Genomic DNA, 12,458 nt, shown 5'->3' with positions numbered 1-12,458 from the left:
CCGAGTCCCGGAACCCCACTTCCCATTGGTCCTTGCTTAACTCGTGTACTGTGGCGCTTTCTGGTTGGATGCGAGTTTTGGCGGGAAGGCTGCACAGTCCTCGAGCGCGCAGTGAGGGCTGGAGCCTCCGAGGAGTTTTTGGGCTTTAGGTTGGCGCCTCCACCGCCACGCCTGGGACGTTCCCAACTGCGTGAGCCCCTAGCCTGAGAATGAGTTGACTACGACCTCATGCTGCTATCCCTTTTGGCTCCCCGCACCGGTTCCGTTTTTTTCAAAGCGGACTGCCTGCGAGAGGCTTGTTCACCATCTCTCCAAAGTGGTCTCCCTCTTTCTTTTCCACCCGCTCCCAGTGCAGAAAGGCTCTTCCCGTCTAGCACCCGGCGACCGGGCCGGATTCACCTGCTTTTAAAGGAGAAAGGGGCTTCTGGGGACAAAGGAGAAGGAGGGTACAACCCTGCTCTTCTCCCTCCCTGGGTTGGGGTGCAAAGTCCATTTTGGAGGACTTTGGAACAATCATGGGGTTCTTCCGTTCCGTAGAGATCAACCTAACTTTCTTTAGGCTCCAACATGCATTTCCTTCTGAGAAAGGCAAGGGAGGGCCTCCCTGGTGGCACAGGCGGTTGAGTGAAGCGCTGTGAAGCTGTCCGCAGCCTCTGTAGTGCTGGTTCGATCCCCGCCGGTCTTGGAGATACCCACATGGCGCGGCAGACCTCTCCTGTCTCCCCCACTGCTCCCCTCAGCAGTGTGTTTCGGTCGGTCTGCCTGTTCTGTTCCCCATTCTGTCTCTGGTGAATCCTCTCACTCTCCTGCACATCTGGCCTGTACCCCCATTCTTTGTAAAAAATAAATAAATAAATAAATAACTCTTAAAAAAAAAAAAAAAAAGAAAGGCAAGGGAGAAGGAATCCATGGGTACCTCCAGTTCATCACTAGAAAGTGGCACCCCATGTGGCAACTCCCTAGAAGGTGTTGAGCAGACCCTTCCCCTCCTTGCAAGAGAGTGGATCCTGCTCCTGTGATGGGACACATCACATAGAGGAGTTGGAATATTTTATAGGCCTTGGTGAGCCTCTAAAGGCACAACCACATCTGCACTTAGAAAGATGCCCTTTGCAGCAGGGAGGAGGGAGGACAACAGAGTTATGGAAACCAAAAGAAACCCTGTTTGCCTCTTCTCCCCAGGAGGGTGAAGCCTTCCCTCGTACTCAGCTGTTTGCCATAATAAAAGACCACAGACCAGGTGACTTAAGCAACAGTGTATTTTCTCACAGTTCTAGAGGCTAGAAGTCCCAGTGTAACCGGAAGATCAGAGTTTGGGCCACCTGTCACCACTAAATGCCAACGAAGAAGAGACAGAAATAGAGTGAGCTCTAAAGTGTGCTTTAATCAGGTAGCCATCAATCTGGAAGATTGGGGGGTGGCTAACACCCTATAGGGTAAGTAAAGTATCAGGCTTTTCTGTCCTCCCACCATTTGGATGGATGATGGATCCCTGTGGTCCTGAATGCATGCCTGAAGGGCACCTGAGGTGGGGTGTGGGCATGAATAGATGGGTACACCCGAGCTGAGAGACTGGGCTTATAAGGGCGGCATCACGGGGACACCAGGAGAGAAGAAAGAGAATAACCAGAGAGAGGAACAACTGAGAGAGCAGCCCCAGCAGAGAAGCAGAGGTCACGAGAGAACGCCGGAGAGCCCAGAAAGAGGGACGATTTGCCGGGGGCTGGGAGGCCCGCCAGCCCCCCTGCCTGCCATGTACCTGGTAAACTCAATAAAAGCCTGAAAAAGCCACTGAGGGCTCTTGGGACTCTCCTTCGCCTGCCTGCTCCCATCATAGAGATGCTGCTCCGTGTCCCATCCTGCCGCTACACACCCTAAAGAAAGTGCCTTAACCTTTCATTTCCAGCTGCCTTTTAGTGAGTTGAACAAAGACAGTTCAGCAGTAAGCAGGCCTTCACTGCTGCCAGGAGATTGTGATGTCCGGCCCCGGAGCTCCTTACTACCCTCCTGGACACCTGGCCTCATGCTCGTCCCGCCGTGCTGAGGCTGGTCTGCAGCGAGCACTGGCCCCCTGCCCTCCTCCAGATGTGTCCTCGGGCTGGAAAATTCACTCAGGACAGACAGGCCATAAACAACACGTATGTGCAGATTCCCTACTATAGCAGCTTAGTGTCTCACCCGATCTCCTCCCCCTCCCTAGCCCCTGTTACCAGCTCAAGGTCTGTGAGGGTCGATGTCTATTGAGGTCTCTCTTCCTGGCTTCCAGAGGGTTTCCTTCTTGTATCCTCATGTGGGGCGTGGGTGGAAAGAGCAAGCTGTCTGGTGCCTCTTCTCATAAAGCTATGAGTCCTATCCCATCCCAGCTCACCTGTACGACCTCATTCAACCTTAATCATTCCCTCTCCAGCACCTCAGAGAGTCTCTTTCACATCCAGAGTGGCCCCCCAGAACTTTCTTTCCTTGCTCTTTCACTAATCAATAAATGCTGGAGGTTAGGATTCCAATATCTCCTGGAGGTTAGGATTTCAATGCATGAATTGGGGGACTGACACAATTCAGTCTATAGCACCCTCCTTCCTCGGGGCTCTATCTATACCTTGCACTTATCATTGTAACCTTACCTGTATCATGTTGTGGTTTTAATTACTAGTCAGTCAAGAAGAGTCCCAGGACACATATAGGACAGAACTCAAGAACCAGATTTTTCTGTTCCCATGGGCTTGTAAACAAGAGACGAAACACCTGATGACTCCAGGCCTCACACTTGTTGCCATAAATATCCTTGGCTCATTGTTTTTTAAAACCATTTCTAGGTGGTCTTTTCACAGCTTATTGAGTTTACTGCTATTAGAAGAAAAGGGAGTTACAGATTCAGAAGAGGATCCCAGAGCTTGAGACCAGACCAGTTCAGACTGGAGCTGTGGGCACACGGCCTCTGTGAAATGTTCACCTTGAAGATGCAGACCTCCTGCAGACCTCCAAGCTACAGCAGATTGGTGCTCCCTACTAGCAACAACAAATGGACGTTAGCCAGGTCCACTCTCCTTGCTGTCTCAGCCAATAAAATTGAATTCCTTTGTTCTTATACTTTTTTTTATTATTATTATTTATTTATTTATTTGTTTGTTTGTTTGTTTGTACATGCACTGGGTACAGTCAGAAGCGCGGGAGGGTGAGAGAGCCTACCAGAGCCAGAGCGGGGAGCAGAGCAGGCAGAAGGACCTAAGTACACCGCTGAGGGGAGCAGCGGGCGGCAGGAGAGGTCTGCGCGCCATGTGGGACCCTCCTGTGGTGGCCGGGGAGCAGCCGGGGATCGAACTGGCGCTGCAGAGGCCGTGGCCAGCTTCACAACCCAGCGCTCAACCGCTGCGCCACCGGGGAGGCCCTGTTCTTATACTTTTATCTGGCAGAGTGAGGGGTAACACAGGATCCCCAAACCTGCCTGCTCTAAATAGGTTCTGCATCTGCTGCATCAAGACAAAGGATACTCTAGTGTGTAAGACCTTTAATGAAAAGAACTTTTAGGCATCCCTGGTGAGGCAAGGGGTTGGGCACCGCACTGTGAAGCAATCCGCAGCCTTTGCAGCATGAGTTCGAACTCCGGCCGGCCAGGGAGAAAACACATGGTGGGGCAGACCTCTCCTGTCTTGCCCACTGCTCCCCTCAGCAGGGTGTTTCAGTCAGTCTGCCTGTTCTGTTCCCTACTCTGTCTCTGGTGAATCCTCTCACCCCCACACCTCTGGCCTGTACCCTAGCTCTTGTGTGCATAAGTAGGTGGATCTTGGGGGAAAAAAAGAATAAATTATTATTAAAAAAAGAACGTTTAATACAATTAGTGTGCAATATAGACAATTTGTGCGCAGAGAAGAGAAAGAATATAGTTAAAATAGTTTCCATTTAAACATCCAGTTACCTATCCCTGCATGGGTGAATGTCCAGCCAAACAGGGTTGGCCCAAAGCAGGGTCACTGAGGTCTGAAAGTTTGCCATAAGTCTAAAACACCTTCTGGGGGGGAGCCATGAAAAAGGGGCAGAAGGGACCAGGAAAGTCTGGAAGGAAAAGGGCAAAATCAAAATACAAGTCAAGATAAAGGCTGCCATTGTCAGTCCCCCCATGGGTTCCTCACCCATGTCTCTTTTTTTTTTTTTTTTAAGATTTATTTTTATTTATTTATACAAGCACTGGGTACAGTCAGAAGCATGGGAGGGTGAGAGAATTCACCAGAGCCAGAGTGGGGAGCAGAGCAGGCAGAAGGACCGAAGTACACTGCTGAGGGGAGCAGCGGGCGGCAGGAGAGGTCTGCGCGCCATGTGGGACCCTCCTCTGGTGGCCGGGGAGCAGCCGGGGATCGAACCGGCGCTGCAGAGGCTGCGGGCAGCTTCGCAACCCAGCGCTCAACCGCTGCGCCACCGGGGAGGCCTCACCCATGTCTCTTTCAAGTGTCTCTTTTCACGTCACCAAGTCCCTGGCTCTGTCCAAGGCCAAGAAGCAAGCACGGCTTCACATGTCTTTCCTCCAGCTTTCTTTCTCCATCTCTCTCTGCTTCTTCTCTTTCCTCCAGCCCTTTCCCCAGTCATTTCTAGTTTACCACCTTGCCCAGCTCCGCCCTTCCTTAGGGTGGGGCAGAGAACCTGGAATCTTCCCTTTCCCTGGGGATTACACTATTACAACACCCCAGCTCCCAAACCTGTGCAGACCCCTAGCTCAGGCTCTTCGGAGAGTCTCTTTCACATCCAGAGAGGCCACCCCCGCCCCAGAACTTTCCTTGCTCTTTCACTAAGCAATAAATGCTGAGTCTTTGCCTGCCCTCACCAATGTCTGTGAGATCCACTTTTCAGTCTTGACCACAGAGTCTCAAATGGCCCCTAAGTCCATCCCTCTGATTTCCAGTGGGTGGAGCAGTAGACAGTGACTGGTTTGCCAGCCTGTGTTGTTGGAGGACGAGATCGGAACTAGGGGCCCTGGGCCTGCTCCCTTGTCTGGTGACACTATTAATTTTTCTGATTATAAAAGTAACACTCAAAGTAAAAAAATGTAGAAAATACATAAAAACATAAAGAAAAAAACCCATAAACCCACCCCCTAGAAATAAACATTGCCAATAAGTTGGGGGTTCCGCTCCTTTTTTTCCCCTGTGTATATACATTCACACACTTAAAAATACAGTTTGGATCCAATAATATGACTTTTTGGTAACAGCTTTATCAAGATAATTCATGTTTTCCAATTCACCCATGTAAGATGGTGTACAAATCGATGTCGTTTAGTATAGTCAGAGTTGGGTAACCATCATCACAACCAATTTTAAAACATTTTTATGATCTCACAAAGAAATCCGTATCTTCCAGTTGTCAACCCTCCAACCCCCAAGGTTGCCTTGGGCAACCTCTACTGTACTTTCTGTCGCTGCAGATTTTTCCTGGTTTGGACATTTCATACCCATGGAATGATCCAGAAGATGGTCTTTGTGACTGACTTCTTTCACTCACATACATAATGTTTCCAAAGTTTATCCATGTTGTGTCACCTGCCATCCCTTCCTTTTTCTTTTACATAACTTTATTGACTTGCGGTTCACATACCTTACAATTCACCTATTTAAAGCATACAATTCAATTTTTAGCATATTTACAGAGTTGTGCAACTATTACCATAATCAAATTAGAAGATTCATCACTCCAAATGTCACTACCTTTTATTGCAAAATAATATTTCATTATATGGGTATACCATATTTTTTTTATCCACAGATCAGGTGGTGGGCAATTTCACCTTGTGGATATTATGAAAAATACTGCTATGAACATTTGTGAAGAAGTTTTTGTGTGGACCAAATATTTTCGTTTCCATAGGAATGGAATTGCTGGGCCATAGGGTAACCCTATGTTTAAGCCTTTGAAGATTTCCAGACAAACCATGCGAGACTTTTATCCTGACTTTCTCACTTAGCATTAATCGTGTACGTTTTCATAAATTGTTAAATGTCATTTGAACATTTAGTAACATTAGTAAAAACATGCTGGGGTTTTACTATTTCCAGAGTTCCACCTCTTAGCTAGCCAATCCCCTATTATTGGACATTTAGACCATTTCCAGTTTCCATGGTTGTAAACAGCATTTCAATGAACATCTTTGGGCACTAATCCTTGTATCCATCTCTAGTTATTTCTTAGATGAGATTAATCAGACCATTGGAACAGAGGGCACCGGCAGTTTAGCGTGCATAATAATAAATTGCCTTCCCAAAAAGTTGTGTCAGCATGCATTCTGTACGTTGAATTTGGGCATATCAGTTGCATACCTCCTTACATTTCAATTGCCTTCCAAGGTAGAGCACCAGGGAAAAAGGTTGTTTGGGCACCTTTGACACACTGCCCAGCACAATTTGCAGCACATAATATGAGTCTGTGTTGAGTGAAGGTAAAGGAAGGTCCCAATTAGTGCAGGGGCCACAGGGTATCAAGTCACGGTGAAGGTTGGCTCCACAGGACTTACCACCTGGTTGACAGGAGACTCAATTCAGACTCAAGGGGCAATAAGGCATCTGAACGGCCAGAATCCTCAGCATGAGAGCTGAAGTGACTGATGGGAGATGAGGAAGCCATACTCCGTAGTCATTTAGGGTCAGACACTGGCAGCAACTCTTTTTTGTATTCCACTCTATGAGCAGCAGTCTTTATGCAAAGTGCTGGGAGAATTACCTTCGTGGAACTAGCAAGGTCATCAAACTCTCTGTTCACGTGGATATTCTGAGGAGAAACCCAGCACAAAGCAATGCGTTATCCCTTTCTGAGAACTTGACGTGTTTTACCTACAGCACACAAGAGCTCGAAGACCTTAAGGTGACTTCTTTCCTGTGGATGACAATCTCATTATTCCCCAAGTCATTCAAATGGAGAAGGAAAGGGACTCAAGGGGGACTTGGAGGGTCCTGTTCTATTTCTTGATCGGGGGGTTGGTTATGTACGTTACATGCTGCTGGCAGAAATTCACTGAACTCTACTCAATCTATCTGCTCTTTTTTGGCATAGATATTTCTCAATAAAAATCAAAAATAAAGGCTTGGGGATAAAGACCTAGTACTCATTGAGTCTTCCTCTGCACAGGCCTGACCCCGAGTGGTAGGTATTAGCCTTGTTTCACATAAAGACAAGACTGAGTCCCGGGAATAATTTCGCATCAAGTGTAAGGATTCAGAAGTATTTCCCTAAAAACTGAGGATAAAATCTGTGAGCATCAGATTAGACTAATGACAGCAGTGAAGGAATAAGTAAACAGAAAATTGCATCTTGCCTAGTGTTGATCTCTAATCAGAATCCCATGCTGACTAGAATTTGGACCCAGGCCTGTCTCATTCCAAACTCTGTGGTGTTCTCATTACACTAAGTTTCTGATGATAACCATACGTTGTATTGAATAAGTATGTCTTTTGGCAGGACAATCTCATATGTGTAGAGTAAATGGAAGCGATCAGGGTTTTTCCGCCCTCCCGCCACTAGCATCGATGAGCGACAACTGTGGTCTTACACGCACGCCTGAAGGCAGACCCTCGAGCGTGGTGTGCGCACGCATGAGTGGGCACATCTGAGCCTGGGGCCTGAGCATATAAGGGCGGCAGCAGAGGCAAAGGCGGCAGAGAACTGTGCAGTGGAGTACAGCAGAGACCAGCGGACAGACCACAAGAGAACACCAGAGAGCCCAGAAAGAGCGAAGATTCGCCGGGGCGAGGAAGTCAGCCAGCCTTCTGGCCCCCAGGCCTCCCTGCCAGCCCTGCACCTGTTGCCTCACTACAGATGGGGTAGAAAGATTATTAAAAGCCTGAAAAAGCCATCGAGGGCTCCAGGACTCCTCCTTTACCTGTCTGCCTGTATCATCCAAAACCTGCTCTGTGCTTTGCTGGCATTACGATATGCCATTCCATTTCTTGTTTTTTAAGAATGTTCGAATTCAGGGGCCTCCCTGGTGGTGCAGCGGGCTGAGCGCAGTGCTGTGAAGCTGTCCGCAGCCTCTGCAGTGCGGGTTCGATGTCGGCCGGCCAGGGAGAAACCCACATGGCGCGGCAGACCTCTCCTGTCTTATCCGCTTCTCCCCTCAGCAGAGTGTTTCAGTCAGTCTGCCTGTTCTGCTCCCCACTCTGTCTCTGGTGAATCCTCTCACCCTCCTGCACCTCTGGCCTGTACCCCGGTTCTTGTATAAATAAGTGTAGAATAAGGTAAAAAGTTTCAGGCTTTTCTGCCCTCCCGCTAGTAGGATAGATGACGGAACCCTGTGGTCCCGAATGCATGCCTGATGGCGGGCACCTGGAATAGGGTGTGGGCAGATGTAGATGGGATTCGCCTGGGCTAAGACTGGGCTTTTAAGGGCGGTGTCACAGGGATGCCAGCAAGAAGCAGAGAAGCCGAGAAAGAAGCAGAGAAGCAGAAGCAGAAGAACCACGAGAACAAGGCCACCAGAGAACGCCGGAGAGCCCAGATAGAGTGAGCACTTGCTGGGGGCAGGGCCCCCAGTGCCCCTGCCTGCCGTGTACCTGGTAATCCCAATAAAAGCCTGCAAAAGCCACTGAGGGCTCCAGGACTCTTTCCTTCTTTACCCCATCTGCATGGGATCATAGAAAACCTGCTCCGTGGCCATTCCTGCCCCTACAATTGGGGTAGTCAGCAGTATGATCCATGCAGATGGGTATGGAGACCTGTGAAGACCTCAGAAGGGACCTCTGGAGCAGACTGAGAGCCTGTGACAATGCTGGAGGCGTCGTGGTGGCACAGGAGATGGACAAGGTCCGGTAACTACAGATGGACAAGGTCCGAGACCTCGCATGAAGGAGATGGCCCAAGAGGACCAGCCAAAGACCCCTGAGGCAGCAGAATCATCGGGGAAAGAAAGGACCAGAATTTGGAGCTCCCCAGTGCTGATGCAGGGAGAGGCCTGATGGACTTGGACTAATGGAGTTGGACTGACAATCCCGCCAGAAGGCAGAGGACCTTGCAGGTTGATATGTTTTGGGACCCTGGGGGTGGAACAGTTTCATTTGTAAACCCCAGGAGATGGGAATCTGGGGGTGGCCAGTAGGCCTTGATGGCCAAAAGCAGGCCTGTGTACTGCCCAGCAGCGAGACAGAGGAGAAAAGCCAACTGGGAAGGCAAAAACTGGTACTGATGCTAAGTTTGGGAAGCCCTGAGAGGCTGTTAAGCACTAAGTAAGCTGAGGAAGGCCAGTGAGTCTCGTAAAATCACCTGTGGGTGATGCCCTGCTCGTTCTTGAGTGAGGGTGAGGAGCTGAGGAACCCGTCCTTAGGGGACAGGTGGGGAATGTGGCTTGGGATGGAGCCCAAGCCAAAGAGGGGGGACCCAAGAGAGGCCGCATGTGGAGTGTGGATCCCCGACCCATGTGCTTGTGCAGCGGGTTGGCAGTGCAGGGGTCTGCGTGTTGCATGGGTGGCTATGAAAGCCAAATGTTGGAGCAACCACAGACAGAAACCCTGAGGGTTGGCGTTTACCCCAACAGTACACAATCGCCAATCCCAGAGCTAGTGCATCCTGGGGTGGATGCGGTGTGTGGCTTGTGGCCGAGACCACAGCCAGAGAAGGACAGGAAACCTGACGGCTCCTGATGTGTTACGGCAGATGCTGTGAGTGGTTCCCCTCCCTCGTATGAATAGTGCCTTTGGCAGCAGAAGTGGTGGATCATCTGCTGGTGCCAATAATTATCTTTTGCATGTGTTGCGCCTGCCTGGACTTACTTGTGTTCTGTTGTATTTTGTTATATATTTCATTTGCTTTTGTGGGTCATGGCTGCAGTGTTCTATTGCCAAGAGAAACGTATATGACTTGTTGTGAAGGGCAGGAACGGACACAGTGCAGGTTTTCTGATCCAGCAGTCTGGGTAAAGGAGAAGTCCTGGAGCCCTCAGTGGCTTTTGCAGGCTTTTATTGGGATTTACCAGGCACACCACAGGCAGGGGTGCCAGGGGGCCGGGAGGCTGGCAGGCAGCAAGTCCTCACTCTCTCTGGGCTCTCCAGCGTTCTCTCGTGGCCATTTATTCTCTCGTGGTTCTCTGCTTTCGTTCCTGCTTCGCTGCTTCTTCTGGCATCCCTGTGACACCACCCGTAAAAGCCCAGTCTTAGCCCAGGTGAATTCCATCTACATATGCCCACACTATTCCAGGTGCCCGCCATCAGGCATGCATTCGGGACTGCAGGGTTCAGTATTCTATCCTAGTGGAGGGAGGGCAGAAAAGCCTGATACTTTTACCTTAGCCTACACTTGTATAGACTGTCTGTCAAAAACCCTGGGGGGTGGACTGTAGGGTAAGGTAAAAAGTATCAGGCTTTTCTGCCCTCCGCCATCAGGATAGATGACGGATCCTTGTAGTCTTGAATGCATGCCTGATGGCGGCCCCTGGAGTAGGGTGTGGACATAGGTAGATGGGATTCACCTGGGCTAAGACTGGGCTTTTAAGGGCAGGGTCACAGGGACGCCAGCAAGAAGCAGAGAAGCAGAAGCAGAAGCACCACGAGAACAAGGCCACCAGAGAACGCCAGAGAGCCCAGATAGAGTGAGCACTTGCTGGGGGCAGGGAGGCCTGTCAGCCTCCCGGCCCCCCAGTGCCCCTGCCTGCCGTGTACCTGGTAATCCAATAAAAGCCTGCAAAAGCCACTGAGGGCTCCAGGACTCTTTCCTCCATCACCCATCTGCACGGAATCATAGAAAACCTGCTCCATGGCCATTCCTGCCTGTAGGGTAAAGAAAATGTCAGGCTTTTCTGCCCTTCCGCCATCAGGATAGATAATGGATCCTTGTCCTGAATGCATGCCTGATGGCGGGCACCTGGAATAGGGTGTGGGCATAGGTAGATGGGATTCACCTGGGCTAAGACTGTGCTTTTAAGGGCGGCGTCACAGGGACGCCAGTAGAAGCCAAGAAGCTGAGAAAGAAGCCGAAGCCGAAAGAGAAGCCGAGAAGCAGCCGAACGAACTCCAGAGAGCTCAGATAGAGTGAAGACTTGCTGGGGGCTGGGAGGCCTGCCAGCACCCCTTCCTGCCATATGCCTGGTGAACCCCAATAAAAGACCTGCAAAAAAACCACTGAGGACTCTGACTCCTCCTTTACCCGGTCTGCATGGGATCAGAAAACCTGCACCGTGTCCAGTCCTGCCCTTTACACTGCCCCTATAGTAAGTAAATCTTTTTTTGAAAAAGAATATTCAAATTCAGTGCCGACAGGAATTCTTAAAGCAGAAGGAAACTGGTCAAGGGCACAAGTCTCTGGCTTTGGAGTTGTAGAGACTAGGCAGATGGAAGGACACAGTAAGGATGCTACACATCAATTGTTTTAGACCTGAGGGATCAGAACTATAAAAACACATCTCTGGAAAGACACAAATCTGGGTTGAAATAAAGCAGGGTTAGAATAATTGGTATCTTTCTTTTAATAATTTGCATCTGGGGATTCTCTTCAAGTTTAACTGCCTTGGAAAAATGTCAGGGTCCTCCCCAAACCCCCCCCCTCCCCCGTTAAGAAGGTGGAACTGAATGAAAAGGGAACCTAACCTCCTTCGGCCACACAAGCAGATTTTCCAGCCCCATGAACCACCTGCAGGCAGTAAGGCCAGGTTGGGAGGCGGATCACTTTACAAGGGCTGAACCCGCAAATCTAAACTCCAGCAAGCAGTGAGCATCATGCTGCTGAGCCTCTCTCTCTCTCCTCTCTCTCTCTCTCTCTCCTCCTTCTCTCTCCCCTCTCTCCCCTCTCTCCCTCTCTCCCTCTCTCCCCTCTCTCCTCTCTCCCTCTCCTCTCTCTCCTCTCTCTCCTCTCTCTCTCTCTCTCTCTGTTAAAGGAGAAGCCAGGGGTGCCTGCGGAGTAGATCACAGAAGTACCCCCATCCGGGGTGCATAATGGAGCCAGAGTGGTATAATGACCTACATTCAGGCCTGGGGCTAGAATTTGGACTTGACCACACTATGTATCTGGGCAGGGACCTCTGTTTCTCTAATCCCACTTGCTTCCTTAAACAGAAATAACACCTCACAGGACTATTCAACAAGAGGTACAGTTTGTGAGAAGCTCTTACAGAGAAATCCAGCAGTTCTATGGCAGATGCTGAATTATCCTGGACAGACTTGAGAACAGCAAAGCAGCCTTCACTTTGCATAGGATTCCTCGACACCTAAGAAACACAGACACAAACACACGCAACACTAAGAGAAGCTGAGCCTGGGGAGTAAGACAGTAATGCGAAAGAGAAGGCAGGTATCTGATGACATGGCTCAGGTTGGCCCGCTGTCTCAGCTCAGAAGGTGTCTCCCTCAAACAGGAGGAGGAGGAGGGAGTGAATGCTGGCTAAGGACCCACCAGTGCTGACTGTGAGCTGGTGCCGACAATACAGACAAGACACGCCCCAACCCTGAAGAGAACTCACCTGTTGGAGGGAGAGGGGGAAAAGGAAACATCATACACAT

Source organism: Talpa occidentalis, unplaced genomic scaffold, assembly GCF_014898055.3.
Source record: "Talpa occidentalis isolate TD23 unplaced genomic scaffold, MPIMG_talOcc4v2.1 talOcc4.8, whole genome shotgun sequence".
Lineage (NCBI taxonomy): Eukaryota > Metazoa > Chordata > Mammalia > Eulipotyphla > Talpidae > Talpa > Talpa occidentalis.
The sequence above is the reverse complement of the archived record's forward strand: the minus strand, read 5'-3'. Positions refer to the sequence as shown.